The sequence below is a fragment of the Babylonia areolata genome, chromosome 17 (assembly GCF_041734735.1).
Source record: "Babylonia areolata isolate BAREFJ2019XMU chromosome 17, ASM4173473v1, whole genome shotgun sequence".
NCBI lineage: Eukaryota > Metazoa > Mollusca > Gastropoda > Neogastropoda > Buccinidae > Babylonia > Babylonia areolata.
Window position 1 is genome coordinate 24,001,086 of NC_134892.1, and position 6,341 is coordinate 24,007,426.

Below are 6,341 nucleotides of genomic sequence, written 5' to 3' on the forward strand. Positions count from 1 at the left end.
ACAACAACTACTACTACTGCTACTACTACAACAGCAACAACAACAACTACTACTGCTACTATTTATTCATTTATCTATTTGTCTATTAACTGATTATCTGTTATGACTATCATTATTATTATCATTATCATCATAATCATTATTATCATTATTACCATCATCAAAACTATTATTATTATTACTACTTTTTTTCTAATGTCATCATCATCGTCATTATTATTATTATAATTGCTGCTGTTGTTGTTGTTGTTCACAGATTGACATAAGTTTACATTTGGGCCAACAGCAAAGTGAGAGCTGTATTATCAATGCTTTCTCCAGTCAATGGGAAACCATTCACAGCTTAGTCTTTTGTGAAGGACTATGACTCTCAAACTAGGAGGCAAAATTGCACTGGCTCTTAGTGCTGCAGCCTTGGGGGGCTGGTTGGCCTTTGGGAACCATCCCAACGCCGACTGTCCTAAAAACCCTCTTGGCCGAGAGAGCGGGGATGTAACTTGGGCAAGACACTCTCCACTATAATCAAATTCTAGCCCAGATAGTCAGGACAGCAGTTAATTTCTCTGCTGTTATGATGGTCATAGTCGGACACGACTGACTATCATAAAGGTAGTAGTCGTAAACGTGGTGGTGTTGTGGTGATCATGTTGTTTCTTCTCGTGTTGTTGTTATGATTTATTTTTTTGTTATTGTCTTAGTGGCGTTGTTGTGATCAAGTTGTTTCTTTGACGCAGTGTTATTTTTATGGGTTGTTTTTTGTGACTGCAGGCATTGAGATTCATTCAGTGTGTTCTAAATGGGAATCATAGCTTATTCTCTTTGTCCTTCTTGTGCGTGCGTCATGTGCGTGGGAGGAGGGGTAGTGGAAGAGAGAGAGAGAGAGACAGAGAGAGAGAGAGAGAGGGCTAAGAGACTGAGACAGACAGAGACAGAGACGGACAGAGAGGGAAACAGAGACTGAGAGAGTGACAGAGACAGAGAGACAGAAAAACGGGACAGAGAGAGAGAGAGAGAGAGACAGACAGACAGACAGACAGTGACAGAGAGACAGACAGACAGACAGAGACAGAGACAGAGAAACAGACAGACACAGTGAGAGACCGACCGACAGATAGACAGAGACAGAGTGACAGAGAGAGAGAGAGAGAGAGACAGAGACAGAGAGAGGGGACAGAGAGAGAGAGAGAGAAACAGACAGACAGACACAGAGAGAGACCGGCCGACCGACAGACAGACAGAGACAGAGTGACTCACAGAGAGAGACAGAGACAGACAGAGACAGAAAACCAGATGTTATTCTTTATTTCACAAACGGAAATAAATTTTTGGGGCGGATACTGACTGATTTTTTCTTCTTTTTTCTTTTTCAACTGATCTTTGTCGGCAACTTTGACACACGCACACACACACACACACGCACACACACACACACACACACACACACACACACACACACACACACACACACACACACACACACCACCGAATTTCCTCAGCATGAAATAAGCAACAGAACGGCCTTGCCTGGCTGCCAGTCATGCCTTTGGTGACGGCGCATGCTGGCCGCTATACGTCACGTCTATATGCTCGTGCGTGTGCGCGTGCGATGTGCGTGGGAGGAGGGGTGCATTTTGTGTATGACTCACTGCAAGTAGGGTCCAGGTGTGTGTGTGTTCGTATGTGTGTGTGTGTGTGTGTGTGTTCGTATGTGTGTGTGTGTGTGAGTGTGTGTGTGTGTGTGTGTGTGCCTGTGTGTATGTTAGTGTGTGTCAGTGTGTGTGTGCGTGCGTGTGTGTGCGCGCGTGCGTGTGTGTTCGTGTGCCTGTGTGTATGTCAGTGTGTGTGTGTGTGTGTGTGTGCGTGTGCCTGTGTGTATGTCAATGTGTGTCAGTGTGTGTGTGAACGTTCGTGTGTGTGTGTGTGTGCGTGTGTGTGTGTGTGTGTGTGTGCGTGTGTGTGTGTGTTTGTTCGTGTGCCTGTGTGTATGTCAGTGTGTATGTGTGTGTGTGTGTATGTGTGTTTGTGTGTTCGTGTGCCTGTGTGTATGTCAGTGTGTATGTGTGTGTGTGTGTGTGTGTGCGTGCGTGTGTGATCGTGTGCCTGTGTGTATGTCAGTGTGTGTGTGTGTGTGTGTGTGTGTGTGTGTGTGTTCGTGTGCCTGTGTGTATGCCAGTGTGTGTGTGTGTGTGTGTGTGTGTGCGCGCGCGCGCGCGCGCGTGTGAGTGTGTGTGTATGTGTGTGTGTGTGTGTGTGTGAGTGTGTGTACGGTGCACGGAGTGTCTGACGGGAGCCATGTAAGTATTTTTCTGGCCCATCTCCTGTAACTCTAAATGGTGTTACCACAGGGATTCAGGCAAGGCGATCACCATCATCCCCCTCTCTTGTCTTTTTTGTTTTGTCTGTCTGTTTATTTGTCTCTGTCTCCACGTCTGTCTCTCTGTCTCGTCTCTCTCTTTGTTGAATGCTTCTCTCTCTCTCTCTCTCTATGTCTGTCTTTGTATCTCTCTATGTCTCTTCAGTTCTCTCTCTCGCTCTTTGCCCCCCTCTCTCTGTGATCTCTCACCACCTTTCTATTTATCTCCCTCTGTCTCTCTCTCTCTCTCTCTCTCTCTTAAGAGATATAATACTTGGCTACACTTATTGATAAATGCATTGAATTGTTGTCAGTACTTTGTATGAAGAAATTTGATGAAACAATCGGCGAAATGTTAAAAAAAAAAAGTCGATGCAACTGTTAGTGAATTTCTAGTGTCGTTGTTTTTCAAAATGTTTAGTAAATGATTGTTTCCGACAGATGGATGTAAATCCATTATTGAACCAATTGAAAAGAATGGGAACACTACTTATCCAGGAAGCTATACGGTTGTAGCTCTAACAAGCATAATTAGCAACGAATACACACATATTTTGAATAGAAGGGAAAATGTTGAAGAATAACCAGGATCTAGAACAGGCTTTAGTACTGTATATAATACCTTTACATTATATGCTTTAGTTAACATATTCCTTAAGAATAGCGTCAATTATATGTTCCTTTTTAGAGATTTAAAAGGCGTTTGGCTCTGTGAATAGAAATGTATTGTGGTATGTTTAGAGAAAGACCGCCGGTATCAACAGAAAATTGTACATGACACTCCGAGGTGTGTATGAATTGATCATGACATGTATCGTGTGTGAAAAGTTCGTTTATTCTCACTTTTTCAACAGTCCCGTGGTGTAAAACAAGGCTGCGTCTTAAGTCCTCAAATGTTTGCGTTCTTTTTTTTTTATGAATTAGCCACTGAAATGCCTTTCTGCCTCTGTGTCCGTTTCTGTCAGTCTGTTTTCGTCTGTCATTCGCTTGATGTGTGGCCGTCTCTGTCTGTTTTTCTGCCTGTGACTCTTTTTCTGTCTGTTTGCCCGTTTGTCTGTCTTTGTCGCAGAGATGTTCAGTGAAATGGGATGGACTTGCGTCACCTCTCATCCACTTCCTTTCATTCCCCCACTCCTTTCTGAAAGTCTGTCTGCCTCCCCATTTCGTTCTCTGTGTGTGTGTGTGTGTGTGTGTGTGTGTGTGTGTGTGTGTGTGTGTGTGAATGTGTGTTCGTGCCCGAGTCTGTCTGTATATATCTTTGTTGTTGTTTTTTTTCCTTGTCCCAGAAACTGAATTACGGACACTTGTTAACCTTCAAATCTCTCTCTCTCCCTTTCTCCCTCCCTCTCTCTCTGTTATTATCTGTCTCCCTCTCTGTCTCTCCTTCTCTGTCTCTCCCTCTCTTTCTCTCTCTCACAGTGATTACCCTTCAATTGTCTCCCTTATCAGGACGTTTGTCGTAAAGAGACGTTAGAACGCGGTTGCATTGCATGATAACAGTGACAATGACTTCTCTTCCTACCTTACTAGTAAATACCTACATGTGTAAGCCTTATGCGATTGTACATATGTGTTGTTAACATGTGAACAATATACGTAACAATAAGACGCATGGTATGATATACACACCCCTTCATATGGGCGATAGCATTGTGGAACGTCATTCGTTTCCAGTTTCTTCTCTGTCCGTCTGTCTGTCTGTCTGTCTCTTTCCTCTCTATGCCTGTCTCCTTGTTTGTCTGTCTGTCTGTCTGTCTCTCTCCTCAGCCTCTCTGTCTCGCTTCAAGTTATTGTTCTCTGTGATTTCTTCTTCTCCTTCTTCTCTCTCTTTCTCTCTCTTTCTGTCTCTTTGCCAGTCTCTCGTTCGCTCGGTCGATCTCTTCTGTGAGTGTGTGTGCGCGCGCGCGCGCGCGCTCGTGCATTTCAATATGTCTGACTTTCCGTCTCTTGCCCCCCCCCCTCCCTCCCCCCCCCTCCCCCCTCTCCCCTCACATGCTTCAAAGCTAGTCAGTGCAGTCTGTAGAACCTGCAAAAGATTCCCACAGTTGTCGACAAAGAGCTAAAAATAGCTGCCAGCGATGTCTCAGCACAGAGGAATCCCTGTGCTCGTGCAACCTGTGAAGTGAGGCACACGCCAATTCACGGCTGTCAGCTTCAGCAATGTTCCCTTCCCTCTCTCTCTCTGGGTCAAGGTCGTATCAGTTGCTATGAACATTCGTAGAATTCAGTAATATAGGCAGTGAGTGTTTCGGAGGTGAGAAAGAAAGTTTTGGGAGGGAATCGTCTTTTTGAGGGTTGAGCTGTGACTTGAGGGGTGGGTGTGAACATTGATGGTGGTTGGTTTTTCTTTTGTGTTGTTGGTTGTTGTTGTTTTTTGTTGTTTTTTTCCGGTGGAGGAAATTTTTTGTAGGGTGTGTGTTATTATCATTTTTGTTATATTTAACATCTTTGTTTATTATTGTGTAATTGTGAGACTTTTGTGGTGTTTTGACTCTAAGGTTGGGATTTTTGTAGGGTGTGTGTTATTATCTTTTTTAAATATATCTATCATCTTTATTTATTGTTGTGTAATTGTGAGATTTTTGTAGTGTTTTGGCTCTGAGAAAGGTTGGGTTTTGTTGGGTTTTTTTTTTCTTGTGAAACTTCTACAAGGTAGGTTTTCCATTATCATTATTGTCACCATTATCAATCATTCATCGTCGTCATCATCATCATAACTATTACTGGCGTTGTTGTTAGCATTTTTGTCAATGTTATTATCGTTGTTGTTGTTGCTGTTGTTGTGATGGTTATGTGGATGCGATGATATCTCGGCGTTTCATATTGTTGTTCTTGTTGCTTTTGCTATAGCTATTGTTGCTGTTTTTGCGGTTGCAGTTGTTGTTTTTGTTGTTGTTGCTGCTGCTGGTTTTGCTGTTGTTGTTGTGGATAACTTACATGCGAATCTCGTAGTTATCACTATTTTCTGTATGTCAGTGGCATTGATTAACTGGTTGGTCGGTTGGCTGATGTCAGAAAGGACAGAATGTGCGACTTCTCAGCTGAAAAAAAAAAGAAGAAGAAATAAAATTACAATCAGTAGACGAAGAATTAGAAGAGAAGAAGAAAGAAAAGACGACGAAGAAGAAGATTTACATTGGTTGATTGATTGAGTCTTTAACTGGTCAGGAATTTGGCAAAATAGAAATAAAAGTCTTTTTTTTCTTTTTAAAATTTTTTTAAATTCTGTCCAAAAAAGGAAAATATGACAAAGGAAAACGTGTGAGAAAATATTGCTGGAATATCCCATTAGCGATAACAAGATGGTGAAAAGAATAATTATCATATCATAACACATACACACACACGCGCGTGCGCGCGCGCACACACACGCACACACACACACACATATATATATATATACGCGCACGCGCTCACGCACACACACACACACACACACACAGAAGAAGAAGAAGAGAAGAGAATAGTATATAATAGAATATGTCTTCAGTATCAAGTGTACCGGGTCACAAGGAATATTGGGGTGGGGGTGGGGGGTAGTACATAAAAGCTACAAACATAAATCGAAAATCATACACAAACACAGATACAGTAGAAGTTAGGACGCATACATGTGCATGTCAATATAAGAACTTGTGCACTCTCTCTCTCTCTCTCTCTCTCACACACACACACACACACACACACACACACACACACACACACACGCACGCACGCACACATTTAAACATAAGCTGCATATCACACGTGGATGACTAGATCTTCAGGTAAGTGGTTGTTGATTGCAAACCTCTCTTTAATCATACTGGATTTGTTCGAGAGACAGGGCATTGACTGCTTTGGGGAAAAAGCTATTGGCGAAGCGATTGGTTTTCGTCCTTATACTTCTGTACCGTCGACCAGAGGGGAGCATCTCGAACATCCCAAATGCTGGATGAGAAGATGATGTTGATGATGATGTTAGACTGACAGACAGACAGACAGAGAC

At 42.8% G+C, this 6,341-nt stretch overlaps 1 protein-coding gene across 2 annotated transcripts in view; it reads left to right on the top strand.

Moving 5' to 3' along the window:
• Nucleotides 1-4,619: 4,619 nt before the first annotated feature.
• Nucleotides 4,620-6,341, top strand: part of LOC143291769 (uncharacterized) — a 61,931-nt gene continuing 60,209 nt past the window's right edge. For both annotated transcript variants that reach the window (XM_076601909.1, XM_076601910.1), the window contains exon 1: nt 4,620-4,667. The gene's annotated coding sequence lies outside the window, so the exon portion shown is untranslated. The remainder of the gene's footprint in view (nt 4,668-6,341) is intronic.